Source organism: Podarcis melisellensis (assembly GCF_964234715.1).
Source record: "Podarcis melisellensis genome assembly, chromosome: 16".
In the NCBI taxonomy this organism is placed as follows: Eukaryota; Metazoa; Chordata; class Lepidosauria; order Squamata; family Lacertidae; genus Podarcis; species Podarcis melisellensis.
The window spans coordinates 6,443,381-6,467,584 of NC_138533.1; the positions used below are offsets into that span (position 1 = coordinate 6,443,381).

Consider the following 24,204-nt stretch of genomic DNA (forward strand, 5'->3'; position numbering starts at 1 on the left):
CCTACATTTCTGCCTTCTTTCCCCCACTTCTCTCCTCTCCCTCCTACTGAAAAAAGAGAGAGAAACATGGGAGAGGGGAAGACTAGCAAGAAGCTACAAAGAGACTTTAGTTATAGGATCGAATGAATGTCAGGAACCAGCAAAATGGAGCGAGCAAGTCCAATTGTTTTGTTTTGTTTGACAAAGTTCCCTTGAAAGTCCTTGGATTCTTACCCCAAACATGAATCTCCAAGTCCACCATGGAGTTTTGCTGCAGTCAAAACACACTGGAATATTACACAGGGAAAGAGAAAGGAAGGCTAATGGGGAATGCATCCCTGGGGATGAAGGAAGAAAGCCCACTTCTTCCGAAGCCTGGTGTGTTCAAGTTTACTCTCAGCAATCTTTAGATCTGGGACAGGATGTGCCAGAGCAAGGGAGCAGGGAACAGCCTTGGCTAAGGCTGATGCTAAGGCGGAAGGCAAGTGGGGGCAGCCCAGCCCAGCCTGTGATGCTGATTGTTGATTGCAGTATAATAGTTACTTATTAAATTATATTGCGTGCATGTGGTTGCACCAGCCTAGCTGGCACCACTGTGGATAGGAGGCTGCTGTTTGGAAGGTATGAAATGCAGCTCTCTGCTTTCCTGCCTCCATACTTCTCCAACTGCACATAAAAATGTTTATCAGTTTCTGCACTATAAAATGCTTTGATGGATCTCCAGTGAGTGGCAGTGGTGGTGAGTTGGTTAGATTGATGGATTGTGACCTGGGGAGAGTAGAGTTTGAATCCCCACGTAACCATGAAGGTTAATGGGTGACCTTGGGCCAGTCCCTGTCTTTCAGCCTAACCTAGCTCATGGGGTTGTTGTGGGGATTAAATGAGGACAGGGAGAACCTGCAGGCCACCTTGAGCTCTATGAAGAAGAAAGGGGGATATCAATGCAATAAAAGAAAGAGAGAGAAAATTCATATCTCACGCAACAGGGGTAACTGTTGGAAGAACATCAAAGGTATTGCCCTCCCACTTTTACAATTGGACTAGCACAGCACTTTATAATTATCATTATCATTAACATTTATGTAAAGGTAAAGGACCCCTGGACAGTTAAGTCCAGCCAAAGGCAACTATGAGGTTGTGGTACTCATCTCAATTTCAGGCCAAGGGAGCCAGAGTTTGTCCACAGACAGCTTTCTGGGTCATGTGGCCAGCATGACTAAACCACTTCTGGAGCAATGGAACACCATGATGGAAACCAGAGTGCACAGAAACGCTCTTTAACTTCCCAGCGCAGCAGTACCTATTTATCTACTTGCACTGGCGTGCTCTCGAACTGCTAGGTTGGCAGGAGCTGGGACAGAGCAACGGGAGCTCACCTTGTCATGGGGATTCGAACCACCCCCCTTCTGACTGGCAAGCCCAGGAGGCTCAGTGTTTTAGACCACAGCGCCACCCGCTTCCCACATTTATGTACTGCCCTTCATCACAAGGTCTTGTGGTGGTTCAAGAATATAATACAGGATAAAAACACAGGTAAATACAGTAATTAAAACGAAAACAACAAAACAATAATCCTCCCTTCCAACAGACACCTTTAAAAGGCTGTAGAATATCAGGCAGCCAAAGGTCTGGTTGAAGAGGAACATTTTTGCCTTGCTCCTAAACATATATAATAAAGGCACCAGGTGAACATTCCTGGGGAGAGCATTCCACAAACAGGGAGCCAGTAGAGGGAAGGCCCATTCTTGTGTTGCCACGCTTTGGACCTTATGTGGAGGAGGCACACAAAGAAGGGCCTGAGATGATGAACACAAAGTCCAGGATGGTTTATATGGGAAGACACAGTCCTTCAGATATTGCTCAGAGCAACTACCTTAAAATTTTGTGCCTGTGTAAGTATGTGGAATGTCCAGGTAATTCCAAAGGAAGATCCTTGAAGAATTTTGATGAGAAAGCATGGAGGGTTTCTCCACATGAATAGGGCCGCATTCACACTATACATCACAATGCAGTGTGATACCAGTTTAAACTGTTGTGGCTTTCCCTAAAGAATCCTAGGACATGTAGTTTGTTAAGGGCAGAGTTTCTCAAACTTGGGTTTCCGGCTGCTTTTGGACTATGATTTTCATCATCCCTGACCACTGGTCTTGCTAGGGAGGATGGGAGTAGTATTCCAAAAACAGAGGGAGACCCAAGTTGGGGAAACACTGGTTAAGGGAGTTGAGAGTTGTTTGGAGATCCCCTTTCCCCCTCTCAGAGCTACAATTCCCAGAGTGGTTTAACAATCCGTATTCACAGGTCATTCTGGGAATTCCTCTAACAGCAACCTCCTGGTTAGCTGCAGGGCGACAACATGCCCTGTGTTATAGAGAACAGCTGTTAAGCAAGAGGCTCTGATCTTTGTGGTGCTGGTGCACCCCTTACCTTTTTTTAAAATAAAATCATATTTGAACTTTCATAAAATTCAGTTTTCAAAACCCTTAGCCTCACTCTCAGATGGTTTCATGGATGGATCTAGGAGAGGGTGGGTAGCTGCCAGGGTGTCACAGGATGAGTAAGCCCATCAGGGTGCCACAGATTAGGATCAGAGGGTGGATCAAAATGTCCATGCACAGCTTTTTCTTTTTCTAAAAAAAATACTTGGTTTTACAACAATACAAAATACATATCCATATTTAGAGATTTCTCTGAATCTCTGGACTTCCCACCTTCCCCTCCATGGGTCCTATTGTTAACCTTTTCCAACTGCATATGATTCAGTAATCCATATCTTATATCTCTCCATTTTATTCATTATATTTGCCACATTACAAGTGTTATGGCAATCCTGCTAAAGTTTTCATCTCCTTACAGTGGTTTCCCAAGTACCGTATTTTTCCGCCTATAAGATGCCCCCCATGTATAAGGACCCCCCTATTTTGGGGGACTAAATTTTAAGAAAATGGGGGGAGATGGCTCAAAGTTGTTGAGCCCCCCCCCCAGCTGCAGGCAGGAAACACTCCCTAGATCATTTCCAGCTCACTGCGGCATCGGGGGAATTGTGCTCCTGCCAATCAGCTGGCTGGCGGGTGTAGCTTGCCTCCCCCATGGAACTCTTTGCCAGTGGAGACTCAGCAGGAATCATTCCGACAGGGCTTTCAAAGTCTCTGGGATTACTTCCCAACTAACTTCTACTGATGTGGATATTATTATTTAACCTTTTTACAGTGGCACCTCGGGTTAAGAACTTAATTCATTCCAGAGGTCTGTTCTTAACCTGAAACTGTTCTTAACCTGAGGTTTCACTTTAGCTAATGGTGCCTCCCGCTGCAGCCACACTGCTGCCACGCGGTTTCTGTTCTCATCCTGAAGCAAAGTTCTTAACCCGAGGTACTATTTCTGGGTTAGCAGAGTCTGTAACCTGAAGCATCTGTAACCTGAAGTGTCTGTAAACCGAGGTACCACTGTACTCTGACAGCTTAGTTTGCCATTCCTCTCTTGTAGGGACTTTGTCTTCTTTCCCTCTCTTGGGCTAGTAACATCCGTACGGCTGTCATCATGTACATAAAAAGTCTTTCCTGCTCCTTTGGGATCTCAGTCCCCATGCACAATCCTAATACAAACTTGTGTCCCCCTTTGCCCTTGGTTTTGCCCTCTCTATTGTAGGAAATTCAAAAGTGTTTACCCTAACCAGCAGCAGTGGTGAGTGGCACTCACTGGGACTGGTGAGGTGGAATGCATGGAACCCAAACAGTAGGTGGCGCCAGAGCCAATGGCACCCATATCCCAACTGCTTGTAACTTCCTCTTTGTCCTCTTCCCTGCTGAGTTCTACAAGGGACAAGATGGAGGGCTTATCCACACTAGTTGACCCTAGATGGCCCCAGAGTCCCTTGCAAGTCCACAATTCTGTGATTCAGCTCTATGATTCTTTCCAGGCATGGTTCATGATTTAAAGCTCAGTGTCTGAGTGCCTTCCCCTGCTTTCTCCATGAAAACCAACTCTTTAAAGCTCAACCTGAGCAAATGGCCAACTGCAGAAAAACTGAATTGATGTTGAGCTCTAAAGAATGGGTTTTTGTGGGGAAAGCCTGGGGATGGGGCAGGGCTGGATTTAGGTTTGATGAGGCCCTTGGCTACTGAAGGTAATGGAGCCCTTTGTATGACCAGCTGTCCTTTGTCAACAACAAATTGTTGCTGTTTTTGTGTTGAATATATGCTATATGGTAATTGTCAGGGTTTCAGGGAGAGAAGAGCAGATGGGGGAGGAGACAGAGAGCGAGGGGGAAGAATCCCAGAGAGATGAGGAGGAGGATGACGATGACCAAAGGTCGTCCATGAGTCTGTCCAGTGAGTCAGAGGACTCCCAAAAGGGGGCCCCCCTGGTCAGACCAAAGGGAGGCCAAGGGGGAAGCAGTGAGGAGCAGGGGAGCGAAGGGAGAAGCTCCAGTGCGAGTTGGGCACCGGAGCCGGCTTCTCAGCCGGAACGGAGTGAAGGGGGTGGAGTTACCAGTGTGTCAGAGGGAGGAGAGCAAGAAGGAGACAGGGGAAGGAGATCGGAGCAGGACGCTCAGCCGGAAAGGGTGGAGAGCAGCACCGGGAGCAGTGTAGCGGTCGAGAGAAAGGTCAGAAGCAACGTACGCGCGCCAAGTTCAAATGTAGAGGCGCGTGGAAGTGAGGAGAGCCCTGGGGAGGAGCCCGGCCCCAAAGCGAGAAGGAGGGGGGCAGAGGCGTCAGAGGATTCAGCCTCGGGCGAGTCCCGGCGAGGGGGAACCCAGGGAGGCAGAAAGACCCTGCGGAAAAGGAAGGAGAGGAAGAGGTGGTCCAGCACAAGCCTCTTAAATTGGTGTAGAGGCGGTACGGATTCAGAGGGTACTTCAGCGGTCTAACGTTACAGACGTAGAGTCACAAAGATGGAATGTAAATGGAGCAATGATCTTCAATAAAGACTTTTTGTAAATAAACTGGATCGGACTTGGGTCTCTTGTGAGCTGGGACCAGACGGGTGGCTCTGACAGTAATTTATGGACCTACGAGGTATCTAACACCATTTGCATATATCCATTTATCAAAGTAATTCTTGAACTGAAATACAGTTAAGAAGTGTATTAATAGTGAAATGCAATTAAGAAGAAGTATATTATTAGTGAAATAATTATTAAGTTCTAACTTTAAATGATTTTTTTTCATAACAAACTTAATAATGCAAACACATTGGCATTTGGCAATAACAAAGGCTCCTTTAGAAACACTTTTTTTCCCTTTAATTTTTTTGGGGCCCCCCAAGAGAGTGGGGCCCTAAGCCAAGCTTCCTCAACCTCGGCCCTCCAGATGTTTTAGGCCTACAACTCCCATGATCCCTAGCTAGCAGAACCAGTGGTCAGGGATGATGGGAACTGTAGTCTCAAAACATCTGGAGGGCCAAGGTTTAGGAAGGCTGCCTAAGCTATAGCTTGTTTAGCTTATAGGTAAATCTCAGACACAAAGAGTTAGGTGTGGACCTGTGCCTGTAAATAATCAGAGAACTCTCATGGAATTGTGGAGTTGGAAGGGACACTTGGAGTCATCTAGTCCCAACCCCTGCAAAAGGAGTGCCTGGTGGGGCAAGAAAGGTTAGTGTTGCTAAACCCTAAGACTAAGGAGGAGGAAGCTGGCAGACATTGCCACTCTGTGGACTGGTTTTAAGAAGGCAGACAGAGGTTTGTGGAATTCTGCCTCATTCATCCTGATGAGCCAGTCTCCACTGCAAAGTAGTCGTAGCATCTTGAATCTCCAGATCCAGCCCCCTTTCTGATTTCCAGTTAATCATAGAACCATAGAACTGTGGAGTTGGAAGGGACCCCAAGGGACATCTAGTCAACTAAAGCATCTGTGGTGTTCTCCCTCCTATGTGTATGACTTCATACTGGGTTCATAGGGAAAGGGTTAACTAATTGTAATATGACTAACCCATGGGAACACAGGGGGCAGAGTTAACTGTGTATAAGTTTAAGCACAGAGGTTTTTAGTGAGTTAGAGTTGTTGAGAAGACAGTCTGGAGTTAGGGAGAGACAGAGAAGATAAGTCTGTGGGTTGGGCTAGTCTGGTGTGAGAGAGGGAGATAATTTGTTAAGAGGAGTCAGTCAAACAGTTGAGATAATCAGTCAGAAGGTATTAGGAAAGTATAGGCTGGTAAAGAAATTAAAGTTAAGATACTGACAGGAATATTATCTGAGAAATCACAAACTCATTAATGTTTGTAAAATAAACTTGGGGTTTTTTGGTTTACTTTTAACAACTGACTGGACTCAGTGTTTACCAGAGAGTAACTGGTTGGTGGCAGCGGGAAGCGAGCACAGTTGTGGCATAAGGGATCAATAGACCGTTAAACGTCCGGGGACCCTGTGTGATCACCACAGCACCTGTAACAGATGACCAGCCAACCTCTACTTTGAAACCTCCAAGGAAGAAGAGTTCACAACCTCCTGAGGGGAACCATTCCACCGTCAAATGGTTCTTACTGTCAGAAAGTTCATCCTGATGTTTACATGGACTCTGGTTTCTTGTAACATGGAGCCATTGGTTTGAGTCCTACCCTTCAGAGAAGGAGAAAACAAGCTAAATGTTCCATCTGACAACCCTTGAGATATTTGAAGATGGCTATCATATCTCCTCTCAGTCTTGCCTTTTTCAGGTTAAACATACCCAGCTTCTTCCACCATTCTTCACAAGGCCTGGCTTCCAAGCCCTTGATCATCTAGGTTGCCCTCTTCTGCACACAGTTGCAATGATAGAGAAGCAAGTGAATTAATTGCCCAGAAAATCCCTGCATTTCAGGACTAGATTCAGGGCTGTGTATCTTTGATAGGAGCCTGTTGATGTAATAAGGAGTTGGCTGGGTGAAGTTTCTGTGAATCCTGGAAGGATTTTTATTTTTATGCAGATAGGTCAGGCTACTCTAGTAAACTGGGCATGTGTTTGTGTCTCTGCACCTTTGCTTGTGTAATATGATTTGCTCCCTTTTCTTGACAATAGTTATCACCTGATTTGGGTTTAATGACAGCTGATGTACTGGCAGAGTCTCGCCAGTGTTGATGTTACAGCCCTATTCTTTTATGAGCTGAAAATGAAAGGATGGCTAGATGGGAGGAGGATTCTTAGACTACCTCCTTCCTGATATGTTCCTCACCAACAATTTTTTATGCTCAAGTGGAAGGAACTTAGAAACATCAGAAGAGCCCAGCTGGATCAGGTTAGTGGACAGTCTCTGGACCAACATCATTGTCAGGGAACTGCCATCGGAGCCAGAGGGAGAGGGAGGGCTCCAGAGGGATTCCGGAGAGCATCCCAGGAGGGAGAGAAGCAGCCCATCTTCTGGGGAAGGAAATCAGCATAGCATCAGTGGAGAAGGGGGGCAGATGGGGGAATCGGCGAGGTGGCTCCATGACTCCTCGCCGGGGACCAGCGGGGAGGGCATGGGTCCTCCACTGCCCACACCCTCCCAGCGCAGAAGGCTTCCGCGCAGGGAGAGTAGGCGGAGACTAGGCGTCAAAGAGCTTCTTTGCTGGAAGAAGTTCAAGAAACGCCCTCTGACGGATTCTGCCAGCGATTGAGACAGCCACGGGTGAGTGGCTGTCCAGGCAGAAAGGGTTCACTCAGGCAACCCAGCCAGGTGTGGTGCCGATTTACGCACGAGCAACCCCTTGAACCATTACAATCATGTTCCCACAGTGGCCAACCAGGTGCCTCCATGGAAACCCCATAATCAGGAGCTGAGCACAACACAATGCTCTCCACCCGTGGTTACCAACAGCTGCTATACAGATGTTAACAGCCTTTGACAATAGAGTTATACAACAAACAAATCAGAGCTAGTAATATTGTGTTTTCAGGTTGTAAACCCCTTTGTGATATGTTATGGACAACTGTGGTTTGTAAATATTTAAATCTATAAAATAAAATAAAATATATACAACCGTATTGGAAACGCTTGTTGAAGGACAACATAAAATCTATTTTCAAAAGTGGCTTATCTATTCTGTTATTCAACTGTTGTGTTATATATATATATATATATATATATTTGCTTTCGTAGATTTTCACGGGTACAGGAATGCAGGTTTTGGTGTCCTCGGGTGTCTTCCCGTGTAAAAGTTGGGGTGTCTAGGCGACGTTTCGACGAGGTCTCACTCGAGGTCTCATGAAGATGACGAGTGAGACCTCGTCGAAACGTCGCCTAGACACCCCAACTTTTACACGGGAAGACACCCGAGGACACCAAAACCTGCATATATATATATATATATATATATATATATATATATATATATATATATATATTTGCTTTCGTAGATTTTCACGGGTACAGGAATGCAGGTTTTGGTGTCCTCGGGTGTCTTCCCGTGTATATACCACAGAGCCTAGGGCTTGCCGATCGGAAGGTCGGCGGTTCGAATCCCCACAACAGGGTGAGCTTCCATTGTTTGGTCCCTGTTCCTGCCAGCCTAGCAGTTCGAAAGCACATCAGCACATCAATGTGCAAGTAGATAAATAGGTACCGCTCCGGCGGGAAGGTAAACAGTGTTTCTGTGCTCTGCTCTGGTTCGCCAGAAGTGGCTTAGCTATGCTGGCCACATGACCCAGAAGCTGTATGCTGGCTCCCTCAGCTAATGAAGTGAGATGAGCACTTTTGCTTCTTTGAAAATGAGCTGATTGGCTTGATGACTCTATGAAATCCACTTATTGTAGAGAATGAGGGCCCCAAGGTATCATGAAACCAGATGTGGGGCTGTAGCTGTGTTGAAACTAAGTTGGTACAGTGCCTGGACAGGAAGCAAGAAAGGAAGCCCACACTTCAGTTCAACCATAGAAGGAAGAGAGGAGATAAGTGATTTCGGATGCAATTCAAATTTTAATATGAAAGCAAATAGGAATAACCCGGTCAGAAGTGCAAATAACGATGTGAAACGAAGTACTGGATGCACACAATTCTCAACCTGTTGCTAAGATCAAGTTGTCAGCAGACAGTAAGAGCAGTATACAAGGATTTTAAATACAACTGCCATAGGCAAAACAGATATAGACATAAGGAAAACATCCAAGTATTGTGGATGTTCAACATTTAGGTTGGAGTTGTGGAAGCTGATCTAGCTCTTCTTGTTTTCTCATCGTTCTTCCTTGGATCTTCCACTTTGGTCTTGATTTAAAGCCAGCAGTTACCACTGCTACATGTGTTGCTTGGCAGGGCCTGGGTATAGAACGAGGACATGTTGGAACCACCACTGGCATACAGAGAAGATCTGCCGCCACCATATCCGTAAGCACATGGGTTGTACTGCTCGATGCGAAAAGCCTGGTCAGGGCAACAGAGAGCTGGCCCTGGGATGGTCAGGACAAAAGGTGGTGGCCGGATGGTCACTGTTGATGGGGGGCACTGGGCATAGCATTGATTATTCCATCCACCACGGCCAGCAGACATCTTTGAGGTTCAGAGGTGGACCTGAAAGAACATGGAGTCAGCATCATGCAAAGTTCCCAGTGGAGAGCACAAGTTTGATATTAACAATAGTTAGGAGCTCAATAAGACACCAAAAGGCCATCTAGTTCTATACCATGGGATATATATATCCATGGAGTCAATAGAGCGATTTTTTTTTCATTCTCCCCCTTCCATAGTAAAAAAAACCCAAAACATTTGCTCCCATTCAATGAAGCTGAACTGCAGAAGATTCAGCATAGAGAAAAAGGAAGTTCTCTGTCACACAACATATTGTTAGACTGTGGAATCCATTTCCACAAGATGCAAGGATTGATCACCAACTTTACAGGCTTTACAGGTGGTTTATATCCAGGCACATACAAAACTGCCCTATACCAAATCAGACCAATGTTCCATCCAGCTTGGCTTTGTGCTCATTCACTGCCAGTGGCTCTCCAGGAGTTCAGACAGGGGTCTCTCCTACCCAGAGATGCCAGGGACTGAAACAGAGACCTTCTGCAAGCATGGTGGATGCTCTCCCGTTGAGCTGTAGCTTTTCCCCCAAATCAACTGCGGATAAAGCTATCAAAGCCTACAATGGTTGTATACTACCTCATTTTCTCTAAGCTAAAGTCTCAAATACTGTGGTGTTTCCCTGTAGGGTAGTGATTCCATGGAGCTGAAGAGTTTAGGGAGTCTTGGTTTTGCTGGGTGAGACCATCAGAATAAGAACATAAGAACAAAAGAACATAAGAACATAAGAAGAGTCTGCTGTATCATGATAATGTCCCATCTGGTCCATCATCTTGTTCTCACAGAGGCCACCCAGATGCCCTTATGGGAAGCCCTCAAGCAGCAACTGAGCACAAACCACTCTTGCCTTCTGTGGTTTCCAGCAACGGATGTTCAGAAGCATTACTGCCCCTGACATTTGAAACAGAACATGGCCATTGTGGCTTGTAGTCACTGGCAGCCTTATCTGCCATGAATTTTAAAGCCAACCAGATGGGTGGCCAACATTGCTTCCTGTAGGTTAGAATACCATAACCACCTCTAGTTAAAATGGATATCAGATGATTTTGATAAGTCATCAACCTGAGACCTTGGAGAACACTGGGCTAAAGGAAGAGCTTCCACAAGAGATAGCTGTCCAGCTTATGGGAGAGGAGGGAATGCAAAGCTAGGCTTACTCAGAGTAGGCCCATTGAAGTTAATGGCCAAGTTAGATTCATTAATTTTCATGGGTATGTAATGAGCTGGACTTCATTGAATAAAACCCTCTGACTCTAATGAGGGAGAAACTCTAGGTTCCATTACTGGTACAAGCAGAAGGGTAGTGGAAGGGTTCTTCCACTCTAGAGGTCTTCAAGCATACACTGGGCAGTAATATATTCTGGATTATCAAGATCTGGATTTTCCTCATTGAGCAGAAAGTTGGTCTTGAAAATCTACATGGCTTCCTCCAACTCTACAATTTAAATGAGCCAGTCTTCTGGCTCGATATAAGCAATTCCTGTAATCAAATGAGAAAGCGCAGAAGGTCCCAGGTCTAAATAGTAGTGGTATCAGTTGAAAGGACCTATCATAGAAAGAATAGGAAATACTTCAGCCTGACACCAGGAAACCTGACACATTTTTGGATAGATAGTCCAAGGGCCTGGTAGTTTCCTCTTGGTGGGACTCACAACTTCATGGTAGAGCTATGTAGAAGGCAACAACTGCCGCCGCCACTGCTACTGTTACTGCAAAGCTTGTGAGTTTCAGCAAAAAGGAAGTTATCTTCCATTTGGACCATCTATCCCAATGATAAACTTCAATCAAGTATCTCTTCTAAGAATGTAAATCAGTGGTGAGGAGTCTGTGGTCCTCCAGAAGTTTCTGGATTGCTGCTCCCATCATCCTTGACCATTGTGCCTGTTGATGATGTTGGAGTGCTGGAGTCCATAGGTTCCTCACCTTTACTATAAACCCCAGAGAAGTTTTCCCCACCCAAGTGCTCCAGCCCAGCATAATGCAGCCACACACACACACAATTCAAGTGCACTTGCTTGAAAACCTCACATAGCAGTGCAATCTACCCTTGAAAATTAGCAACAACTGACATTCACCTGCATAACCTTTGTAAACCTAGAAAATGTGCATCCTAGAAAATTTGTACATTCAGAAAATGTGCCCGCTTTCTCAGAACCCAAGTGGACTTACCTAGTTCTCTAAGAAGCAGGAATGCAGAGAAGTGTTTGGAAGCAGCCTAGAGGATGGGCTTTTTATACTGTATCTCTGGTAGCCTGGAACATACTTAAGACTCCCCCTTTTTAAGGGGTGTATGATGACAAGTTGGTAAATTGTCATAGGGAACTCCCCAGATTCCTGTAAAGAGTTGACACCCTTTCCTTAATAATCAGAATACTCACCTCACTGAATACTCACCTCACTGTTGTCATAGGGTTCTCCCAAACTCAGTATCAAAACATTACAAATCTTTCAACATACCGATTGCTGCATGGACAGCGTGCCAAATCAGCATTTCCTCTTCACAAATTTGCTCTCCTAACTGGTACACCATAATAAACAAGTTGTTATGGGGCATAGCTAATGTTAATTGCAATCAGGATGGAGTCACTGCTGGTGCCCTCAAACCAGTAAGGTGACCACTAAGTTAACCCACCATAAAACACCCCTGAGAATTTGGAAATCTGGAAAAAGTGTCAAATAAGGCAACAATAATACAGCTTCCTATATTCCATTGTTCCTAATTAAATATTGTCTCACCCCCTTACAGACGTAACTGGTCACTCTACTTTGCCAGGGATGGTATCTTGTAGATACCAACTCATCAGGTAGTCTATTTCATGCAATGTTGGGATCAGGCCCTTGGACGCATCACATATCAGGACAAGTGATGTCTCTTGTTCTCTTATTGGTGCCTGTTAATGCAAAATCTGTCTCCCAACTTCTCTACACTTCAAACGTCTGGAACAACAGCTTATTTCCTAAGTTAGATGGGTTCCAGGCAAAGTTTTTTTCCGGCCCTTACTACAGGTCTCAAATTGCCTTGAGATAATGGCTTAAGATCTCAGTATTTGGCCTGGGGAAGGGATTACTTATACAGTGGTACCTCGGGTTACATACGCTTCAGGTTACAGACGCTTCCGCTTACCCAGAAATATTACCTCGGGTTAAGAACTTTGCTACAGGATGAGAACAGAAATCGTGCAGCGGTGGCGTGGCAGCAGCAGGAAGCTCCATTAGCTAAAGTGGTGCTTCAGGTTAAGAACATTTTCAGGTTAAGAACGGATCTCCAGAACGAATTAAGTATTTAACCCGAGGTACCACTGTACATCTAACCAACGAGGAGTTTATCAGTCCATGGCTGAAAACTATGGCAAGGAACACCACCTCGATTGGACTGCCACCATTCCTTTTGTATCAACTGGGCTACGATACCGCCCTTGTATCCCTGAGGCAAAGGCTTTGGGACACCTCACATAGCGACCTGCGATCCAGATCCAATGTAATCTGTCACCCGATTGCAGCAGGAATCCAATACGGGCACGACTTTCAGTTAGCCTCATATCTTAGGAATTTGTCCATACCCACCTATTGACATTTATTTACCAAAGCTAGATTAAATGTATTTCCATCAGAACTTCTAAATGGTAGACTGAGAGGCATCCCCTATTAGAATAGGCTTTGTTTATGTTCTCAGGATGTTGATTGCATGAACCATATCCTACTGCATTGTGGGCAGTATGAGCAAGCAAGGGATCAAATGATCAAAGCCTTACTAGCAAATCTGAAGCCTTCCATATTAAATACCTTCTGGAGGATAGGTCAAATGGTATTACACTGACTGTGGCGAAGTTTCTTACGGAAGTCGCAAGAAACAAAGACCATCACGCTCTAGACATAACAAAATGACTACCTCAGTCTCTTTCGCCTGTTGTTTGGTTGTCTTAACTGTATCTTGTTTTGAAACTGTTTTGTGGGTCTATGGACGGCAATATATATATATATACACACACATACACACACACACACACACACACACACACACACACACATTGGTGCCTGCTGAAGGCTTTCCTTTCCCAACAACCTTTTTATGGATTAAAAAAAAAAAGCTCTGATCTGATTCTATAATAAATTTGAAAATGTTTTTAGTAAAATGTTTTTATTATCAATTCCTTTGGGATGTTTCTAGCAAGTGGTTCATAAATGATTTTTCCTTGTATTGATTTCTCTTTCTCAGCTCATTTTAAACGATGCTATATTGAGCTTATTGTCATTTTGTATGGTGTATTTTTATGGAAACTGTGACCTATAAGGGTTGTATCCCATGCTGCTCTTCCTCAGAGTAGACCCAGTGAAATGGATGGTCATAACTAGCTTAGGTCAATGGAACTTAGCTTCTAAGAACCCTAAAATTTAGGGCCTAGATATTAGATCAAGTTGGGCAACCTCTGCTCTCCAGGTGTTATAGCTTCCACCAGCACCAGAAAGCATCGCCAAATGGCCAGGAATACAGGACTTGCAGTTCAGCTATATTTGAAGGCCCAAGGGTTCCTCACACCTGTATTAGATAATAGAACATGCAGAGGTGATGCTCTGGGAGGTGCTCCTGGAGGGTTTATAGTCCATGTTTTCCTCCAGAAGACAAGCAAACACAACCCAGAACTGATTCTGCCCTAGCACCAGGGGAGAAATGTACCTTCAGGGGAACTGGAAGTTTGTACCAGGCCATTTAAGGGAAACAGTGGTGAAAAGGTAGGCCAGGAACTGCAGGCTAAACTTTGGGTGATTGTTAGGAGATCAATGAATGATTGTGATTCCAAACAGTTTAACAAAAGCCAGATAAATTTGCAAGTGTATGTGTTTGTGGTAAATGCTAGGAGAAACTGCCTAATTGTTGAGATATGTTTGATGGTGGAGCAATCAGCCTCTGGGCAGCCTTTGGTTAGGGATGCTGTACCTGCGAGATCCCTGCATTGAACGAGGTGGTGGTGGACTGGATGCTCTTGAGAGTCTCTCTAAAGCACTATAATTGTAGAAGTTAGTTTTTCTAGTTTTCCTTTTCTAGACATCAGTACTACGAATCTGGGAACACTGAAGTTTAGTTAAAAGAAGAAGGGCTGTGAGAAAAGACTTCAGATACTGGCATTGATGTTGCATGATGCATCTTCAGGATGAGTTACTTCATAGGGCTCTGCCTCCCAGCTGAGTGTTTTCCATGTGGCAAGAACTTCAAATTACAGTAAGTAATTGCCTGTTCTGTTTATGAGTTTCTTGCAAACCTCAGAGCAACAGAGCATCCAAGTTACACCCTACAGGTTCTTTTCCTCATAGCATGCCAAAGCCACATTCTTATATGAGATGTAATCTCACATTTCCTGGAATTTGCTCAGTTGGGATCAGGAGAATCATTATCAAAACGATCACTGCATTGCCGTCTTTAAACCACCCCAAAACCAGGACTGATGGCTACAAGCTTGCCACATCTGGGTGTTTCCACTGAAACATGCTACTTCTGGTGAGCCATGGTAAACAAGAAAGGCAGAAGGTGCTACTTCAGAGGTAGCCAACAATGTCTTTCTTCTGAGGACCACATTTCCTTAAGGATGATCTGATAGTTTTCTCGTGGCTACCCTGAAATTTTAATTGAATACAGAGCAATAATGTTTTAATACTTGAAGAAATGAAAACCTCAAAGGTATTTATGTATGTGACTACAGCGACAATGATTCTGTACACTCAGTACTTAGCCAGCACTTAGCTGACACTCATGATGCACAGAGTTTGTTTAAAGCCACAAAGACCATCTATGGCCAATAAATCATGGCATATGCCCCCTATGCTCAACAGACGGTAAAGGTAAAGGGACCCCTGACCATTAGGTCCAGTTGTGACCGACTCTGGGGTTGCGGCACTCATCTCGCTTTGTTGGCCGAGAGAACCAGCGTACAGCTTCCGGGTCATGTGGCCAGCATAACTAAGCCGCTTCTGGCGAACCAGAGCAGCACACGGAAACGCTGTTTACCTTCCCACTGGAGCGGTGCCTATTAATCTACTTGCACTTTGACGTGCTTTTGAACTGCTAGGTTGGCAGGAGCAGGAACTGAGCAATGGGAGCTCACCCCATTGTGGGGATTCGAACCACCGACCTTCTGATTGGCAAGTCCTAGGCTCTGTGGTTTAACCCACAGTGCAACCTGCATCCCACAACAGACAGTACCACACTTCTAAAAGATAAAGAAGCTATTGCGCTGCACTGGAAAGAACATTAACAGCATCTCCTTAACTGCAACTCCCCCATAGCTGCTGAGGTTCTCTCACAAATTCTGCAAAACCAAGTTAGAGATGAGCTTGCAGTATCTGCAAGTCTGGGAGAGTTGTGTATAGCTATTAACCAAATGAAAAACAACAAAGCCAGAGGACCTGGTGGGATACCTGCTGAAGTCTTAAAAGTGGGCAGAATTGAACTTACACAACAACTTCACAAGTTCATTGAAAAAATCTGGGAGAGAGAGGAGATCCCAGGAGGCTTTAGGGATGCCAAAATTATCAATTTATTTTTAAAGGTGATAAAACAGATTACAGAAACTATTGAGGCATCTCTTTATTAGCTACTACCTGCAAAATTATTGCAAGGATCTTAGCAAACCATCTCCTAACAATATCTGAGGCTAATCTTCCTGAATCCCAAAATTGTTTGAGACCTTCTAGGACAGTGGACATGATTTTCACCTCCCAAAAGCTTCAAGAAAAATGCAGGGAGCAAAACCAACCCCTGTATATCTCATTTATTGACCTGAATAAGGCCTTTGACACGGTAAATGGTAATGCCCTGTGGACTGTCCTTCCAAAAATTGACTGCCCAGATAAATTTGTGAACATCCTGCAGCTCCTCCATGATAATATGTCAGCAACAATCACAGATAACAATGGCTCTCAAAGTGAACCATTCACAGTGGGATCAGGTGTCAAAGAGGGTTGTGTTATCGCCCAACTCTATTATTTTCAATGTCATGATTCTACACATTGTTGAAGACAAACTCCCTGTTGGAGTAGAAATCATATATTTATTTCCTTGACATCTGATGGGAGGGCGTTCCACAAGGAGGGCACCACTACCGAGAAGGCCCTCTGCCTGGTTTCCTGTAACTTTGCTTCTCACAGTGAGGGAACCAAGAGAAGACCCTTGGAGCTGGACTTCAGTGTCTGGGCTGAACAATGGAGGTGAAGATGTTCCTTCAGATATACTGGGCTGAGGCCATATAGGGCTTTAAAGGTCAGCACCAACACTTTGAATTGTTCTCAGAAATGTAATGGCAGCCAATGTAGGTCTTTCAAGACCAGTGTTGTATGGTCTCAGCAGCCACTCCCAATCACCAGTCTAGCTGCCGCATTCTGGATGACTTTTAACATTAAGAAAGGGTTAAGGAATGGTTTTCATAACTTAGTTGGACACATGACATCCTACTTTTAATAGCAGAGCAACCAGCAACCAGCAGTAGGGAAACAACATTTTGATGGAGGAAACAAAGGGAAGAAACACTTTTAATTTACAAGTATGCCCTGTGACATTTTAGAACAATATATCTAATATCATTCTAAGAATGTTAAACTGGTCAGTGTAGACTGAGCCATGGCCTTAATTGTTTGACATTCACTGTGGTGCACATGTCCGACCTTCAGTGCAAGTTGGCAAGGGAATGCTCATACTCAAAATGCTTTGGGAATTTTACCCCAAGGACTTTGCTTTCCTCCCCAGACTAGAGGCCAGATTAAACCCATGAACAAAAAGCCACTTCAAGCAATGGCTCCCTACAGTTTGAAGTAGGTGAAAAAGAGGAGTCCCATGCCAGTTCTGGGTTTTCTTCCAAATTCCACTTTTGGGGTGTTGAGTTGTGGCAAATCTACTCCGACCCTAGAGTGGGAGCAAAATTATTCAGACAGTGCTTCGAAACTTTATATTCTTTGTGAACTAACTTCCACCAATGTATTTGATAGTTTTGAAACTTTTCTCTGTAATACTGTCTTTTTAAGTGTTATACCACCTTGTGATATCTTATATGAAGGTACAATTGGTAAACATTTAATTCAAGAAAGTGAGATATATGGAATTATGCTAGGAATGGTGGTTGAAGGACAGCATAAAATCTATAAAATGAAATAATCTGCATTGATGTTATATGTTCTGGTGTTTGAGTCAATTTAGTTTAGGTTCTTTATTTTTGTTCTTTAAAAAAAGAGAACCGATTGAGTCAAAGGTACTTTGAAAGCCATTTCTCATTTCATATAAGGACCCCAAGGTATCATGATGGTAGATACTGCTGCAATTGTGCTGAAGCTGAGTTGGTCAAGATCAGCTCAGTGCCTCGACAGGAGGCAATGAGAGAAAGAACCCTACCTAATTCCACACTTGAATTCAATCACAGGAAAAAGAGAGAGGAGATCAATGTTTTTGGATGCAAATAGAAGTTTAATATGAACCCAAAGAGGTATGCATAGCCCAAAGAGAAGCGCAAATAGAATGCAGAATGAAATACATTATGTTTCATAATACTTTGTTTCCATAAAATACAAGGCTGATAGAACATGGTGGAATAAGACTGCAAACCAGATGGTAACCAATGCATGTTCAGAAATGGGATAATTGACAATCAGGGTTCCTTTTTGCTTTTCTTCTTTGCTTTTTTGAAAGGGAGGGATCTTCTTCATATAATTCACCAGGGAATTGAGAAAAGAATCCCGGGGAAGGTGTCATATATATAACCCACTCTGGCTAGCATTCCAAATTCAGAGTAAAAATTCAGAATGGATAATACTCCCTCAGTCCCCATCCCATAATATTGCTTCCTCACAATGACCTGAATGTGCAATTCCTTGTAGAAATGGCTTGGTCAACCCACAGTTTGAATTCTGGTGCTCAGATCAAGTGGCCTGCAGATGGTGAAGCATTATTCAAGGATTTTAAATTCAACCACCTGAGGCAAAACAGATATAATGCGGAGAATTAGAATGTAGGCATAATCAGTATGCGATAAGCATACTGCATAAGCATAAGGAAAGCTTGCGTGCATCTTATTTCAAGAAGGGCTCAGATGCCACAGGTCACGCCTTGTGCCAACTGTGATGTTCAATATTTCAGGAGGGAGTGGTGGGAACTGGTCGAGCTCTCCTGTTTTTCTCTTGCTTTATTTTGGTTGCCGTCCTTCTTCCATGCATATCCTTCTTTGGCCTTGATTTAGAACTTGCAGGTACTGTAGCTGCTATTGTGGCATGAGCTGCTTGTATTGTGGCTGCTGCTAGTGTGGCTGCTGTTGTGGCATGAGCTGCTTGGCAGGGCATGACAGCCACCACTGGCATGCCTAGAAGATCTGCCCAGAGGTTGTGCCAGAGGTTTAACACATGGGTTGTGCTGATCAATGACAAGAGGCTGCTCAGGGCAGTAGAGCTCTGGCCCTGGGATGGTCAGGACAAAAGCTGGCGGCTGGATGGTCACTGTGGAAGGAGGACATTGGGCATGGCAAGAATCGCGCCAGATACCAGAACGACGACCGGCAGACATCTTTGAGGTTTAGAGGTGGATCTGAAAGAAGATAAGAGTAGGCATGAGATGCTGGTTAAGAACCTTAGGGGAGCCCTGCTGGATCAGACCAAAGGGCCATCTAGGGTAGAGGTTTATCAATTGAAGGTTTTATTCCTTCATAATTCTAGAACATGGGTCCATGCAGTGGAGCTTTCTAGTTGCCTGGCTCAATCAATTAAGGTCCCATAGCCCCATGATAAAGCACACCTGTTATGAACATGAGGCCTCAGGACCAAATAGGAGCAAGTTCTGCTTTAAGGACCTAAAGCAGAAAGGCTGGGAAGGATGTCCACCTAACACCAGGAAATCTGATGCATTAGCATCCATATTCCAATGGCCTGACAACTTCTTAGACATGGTAGCCTCAGCTTCCTGATGGAGCTACGTATGTAGAAGGCAACAGTTGCAATCCACACCTCCAGCCCAAAGGTTTTGAATTCCACTGAAAAGGGAGCTAACTGCCTTTGGGCTTTCAAACCCAATGTCAATCTCCAACAGAGTCTCATCTATGCCTGCACTCCAGGACTACCTATCCCTACATCAAACTTCAGCAAAGTATCTCATTGATTTCCAGGGCTTCTTTTGACCTGGAACTCAGTTCCAGCACCTCTCAGGTGGGCACCATTGTCATTCTAAGAGAACAAGGGAGGTGTTCATGGTGAGTTCTGGCACCTCTTTTTCTAGAAAAATAGCACTGGCCGTGCCCATAAATCAGTGGTGAGGAATCTGTGGAGCTGAAGGTTGCTGAATGGCGGCTACTAACCAAGTATAATGCATCCAGATCCAAAGAAAGAGAAGCAATGCAAGTAAGTTAGTTTGAAAACCTCACACAAAGGAGCAAGTCCTTGAACCAACTTATCTATCCTGCAGATGGACTCCTGTGTAACCTCTGCATATCTAGAAGATCCAGAAGCTGTGCCCATTGTCCCAGAACCCAAATAGACTTACCTAGTTCTCTGAGAATCAGAAGCGAAGTGTTTGGAAGAAGCCTAGTGCATGGGCTTTTTATACTGCTTGGTGGCAGGAAGTTTATTTAAGACTTCCCTGTTTTTCTTTTGGGGGTGGAATGGCTATAATGAAGAGCTGACATATTGCTACAGGGAACACCACAGATTTTTTAATAGAGGTGACACCCTTTCCTTGATAATCTAATATTCATTTATGGTCACCGCGTTGGCATGTTATGTTTCTCCCAAACTCAGTATTAAAGCACCACACATATTTTAACATGTCGGTTGATGCATAGGCCAATGTGCCAAAAACAGCACTTGATCTTCACAAAGTTGTTATTGAAACTGGCACATGATGATCCATCTTGAATTTTAACATAGGCCAATGTGACAATAATCAGCACTTGATCTTCACAAAGTTGTTACTGAAACTGGCACATCATGCTCAGCACGTGGTTCCAGGACATAGCCAGTGTTTGTGGCAATCAGGATAGAAACATTGCTCATACCCTGATACCACTAAGTGTCTACTAAGGTCTCTCTTTGTGGAAGACCTCTGAGAAGATAGGGATCTGGAAGAATCAGGATAGACAAGGGGAAGGACATACTATGGGGAAGTTATACTATTAGCACATCTTGAATTTTTCAGCTTTCAAATTCCAAAGATAAGGGGTGCTAAAAATATTGAGAATTCAAAAGATTCAGAAGGTAAAATTCCCTGTCCCTTTCTCCCTGGTTTCTGCCCAAAAATGGCAAAAAACTAATAAACAAGTTAGTAGGTGTGCAAACTCTGACTGAATTAACGAAGAATGTAATGAGGTTTGAGCATCATTTTTATGTTTGGAGATCTGAATTTGTGGATAACAAGCATTCCAGTAGCAGGACCTGCATGTATATGTCATGGGGGTGAATTCTATATGGCATGTCATTTTAGGGGCAAAACGTATCTTTTGCATTTTTTTTTCAGTGAGGGGCTCTGAAAAATCTGATGTTTGGGGATGTCAGGAATTCAAATCTGCTATTATGTTTATGAGTGGACAACATTTAGCTTGGTAAGTCTATGTCTGATGAAGAAGTACATGAACTCCTTTCGGAAAACCGAATAATTAGAATTTTACCTTCTGAAAATGTCAAGTAATGCTAAACAAGTAAATAATAATAATAACATATAACTGCAAGTACTTGGCAATAATTTTTTAATGATTTCTATGAAATATTACGGGACGCGGGTGGCGCTGTGGTGTAAACCACTGAGCCTCTTGGGCTTGCCGATCAGAAGGTCGGCATTCCAATCCCCGCATCAGGGTGAGCTCCCGTTGCTCGGCCCCAGCTCCTGCCAACCTAGAAGTTCCAAAGCACGTCAAAGTGCAAGTAGATAAATAGGTACCGCTCTGGCGGGAAGGTAAACGGCGTTTCCATGGGCTGCCCTGGTTTGCCAGAAGTGGCTTAGTCATGCTGGCCACATGACCTGGAAAAACTGTCTGCGGACAAACGTTGGCTCCCTCGGCCAGTAAAGCAAGATGAGAGCCACAACCAGAGTTGTTCACGACTGGACTTAACTATTAGGGGTACCTTTAAGAAATCTTTTTTAAATGAAATCTTACACACTTTTCAATTACCAAACAGAATACTAATTCAACCAAAATATCTTTTGAATTCTCAATTTTTTTAGCACGCCTTATCTTTGGAATTTGAAAGTTGAAAAATTCAAGATGTGCTAATAGTATAAATTTCCCATAGTATGTCCTTCCCCTTGTCTATCCTGATTCTTCCAGATCCCATCTTCTCAGAGGTCTTCCACAAAGAGAGGTAGACACTTAGTGGTATCAGGGTACCAGCAATGTCTCTATCCTGATTGCCACAAACACTGGCTATGTCCTGGAACCACGTGCTGAGCATGATGTGCCAGTTTCAATAACAACTTTGTGAAGATCAGGTGCTGTTTTTGGCACATTGGCCTATGTTAAAATATGTGTGGTGCTTTAATACTGAGTTTGGGTGAAACATAACATGCCAACGCGGTGACCATAAATGAATATTAGATTATCAAGGAAAGGGTGTCACCTCTTTATTAAAAAATCTGTGGTGTTCCCTATAGCAATATGTCAGCTCTTCATTATATCTATTCCACCCCCAAAAGAAAAACAGGGAAGTCTTAAATAAACTTCCTGCCACCAAGCAGTATAAAAAGCCCATGCACTAGGCTTCTTCCAAACACTTCGCTTCTGATTCTCAGAGAACTAGGTAAGTCTATTTGGGTTCTGGGACAATGGGCACAGCTTCTGGATCTTCTAGATATGCAGAGGTTACACAGGAGTTCATCTGCAGGATAGATAAGTTGGTTCACGGATTTGCTCCTTTGTGTGAGGTTTTCAAGCTAACTTACTTGCATTGCTTCTCTTTCTTTGGATCTGGATGTATTATACTTGGTTAGGAGCCGCCATTGAGCAACCTCTGCAGCTCCACAGATTCCTCACCACTGATTTATGGGCACGGCCAGTGCTATTTTTCTAGAAAAAGAGGTGTCAGAGCTCACCACGAACACCTCCCTTGTTCTCTTGTAACGACAATGGTGCCCACCTGAGAGGTGCTGGAACTGAGTTCCAGGTCAAAAGAAGCCCTGGAAATCAATGAGAAGTTTGATGTTGGGATAGGTAGTCCTGGTGTGCAGGTATAGATGAGACTCTGTTAGAGATTGACATTGGGGTTGAAAGCCCAGAGGTAGTTAGCTCCCTCTTCAGTGGAACTCAAAACCTTTGGGCTGGAGGTGTGGATGGCAACTGTTGCCTTCTACATACGTAGCTCCATTAGGAAGCTGAGGCTACCATGTCTAAGAAGTTGTCAGGCCATTGGAATATGGATGCTAATGCATCAGATTTCCTGGTGTTAGGTGGACGTCCTCCCCAGCCTTTCTGCCATAGGTCCTTAAAGCAGAACTTGCTCCTATTGGGACGTGAGGCCTCGTGTGCATAACATGTCTGCTTTATCATGGGGCTATGGGACTTAAATAGATTGAGTCAGGCAACTAGAAAGCTTCACTGCATGGAACCATGTTCTACAATTGTGAAGGAATAAAACCTTCAATTGATAAACCTCTACCCTAGATGGCCCTTTGGTCTGATCCAGCAGGGCTCCCCTAAGGTTCTTAACCAGCACCTCAAGCTCAACGTAATGCTGACTCTTATCTTCTTTCAGATCCACCTCTAAAACTCAAAGATGTCTGCCGGTCGTCCTTCTGGTATCTGGCGCGATTCATGCCATGCCCAATGTCCTCCTTCAACAGTGACCATCCAGCCGCCAGCTTTTGTCCTGACCATCCCAGGGCCAGAGCTCTACTGCCCCGAGGAGCCTCTTGTCATTGATCAGCACAACCCATGTGTTAAATACCCTCTGGGCAGATCTTCTAGGCATGCCAATGGTGGCTGTCATGCCCTGCCAAGCAGCTCAGGCAACCACAGTAGCAGCCACACTACCTGCAAGTTCTAAATCAAGGCCAAAGAAGGATATGCATGGAAGAAGGACGGCAACCAAAATAAAGCAAGAGAAAAACAGGAGAGGTGGACCAGTTCCCACCACTCCCTCCTGAAATATTGAACATCACAATTGGCACAAGGCGTGACCTGTGGCATCTGAGCCCTTCTTGAAATAAGATGGATGCAAGCTTTCCTTATGCTTATCGCATCCTGATTATGCCTACATTCTAATTCTCAGCATTATATCTGTTTTGCCTCAGGTGGTTGAATTTAAAATCCTTGAATAATGCTTCACCATCTGCAGGCCACTTGATCTGAGCACCAGAATTCGAACTGTGGGTTGACCAAGCCATTTCTACAAGGAATTGCACATTCAAGTCATTCTGAGGAAGCAATATTATGGGATGGGGACTGAGGGAGTATTAGCCATTCTGAATTTTTACTCTGGATTGGGAATGCTAGCCAGAGTGGGTTATATATATGACACCTTCCCCGGGATCCTTTTCTCAATTCCCTGGTGAATTGTATGAAGAAGATCCCTCCCTTTCAAAAAAGCAAAGAAGAAAAGCAAAAAGGAATCCTCATTGTCAATTATCCCATTTCTGAACATGCATTGGGTACCATCTGGTTTGCAGTCTTGTTCCACCATGTTCTATCAGCCTTGTATTTTATGGAAACGAAGTATTATGAAACATAATGTATTTCTTTCTGTTTGCACTTCTCTTTGGGCTATGCATATCTCTCTGGGTTCATATTAAACTTCTATTTGCATCCAAAA

At 44.1% G+C, this 24,204-nt stretch overlaps 3 long non-coding RNA genes across 4 annotated transcripts; 1 reads left to right on the top strand and 2 right to left on the bottom strand.

The window, feature by feature from the left end:
• Positions 1 to 571: 571 nt before the first annotated feature.
• Positions 572 to 24,204, top strand: LOC309358798. Of its 2 annotated transcripts, XR_014163611.1 has the most exons (3): positions 572 to 718; positions 14,492 to 14,665; positions 23,149 to 24,204. It is a non-coding gene; the product is annotated as an uncharacterized lncRNA (long non-coding RNA). The 2 variants fall into 2 exon arrangements; XR_014163612.1 differs by lacking the exons at positions 572 to 718; positions 14,492 to 14,665 and adding an exon at positions 22,171 to 22,197.
• On the bottom strand, positions 8,828 to 12,045 carry LOC309358718. The gene is made up of 2 exons (XR_014163513.1): positions 11,617 to 12,045; positions 8,828 to 9,435 (listed from the first exon to the last, which is right to left on the bottom strand). It is a non-coding gene; the product is annotated as an uncharacterized lncRNA (long non-coding RNA).
• On the bottom strand, positions 17,873 to 19,996 carry LOC309358739. The gene is made up of 2 exons (XR_014163541.1): positions 19,952 to 19,996; positions 17,873 to 19,003 (listed from the first exon to the last, which is right to left on the bottom strand). It is a non-coding gene; the product is annotated as an uncharacterized lncRNA (long non-coding RNA).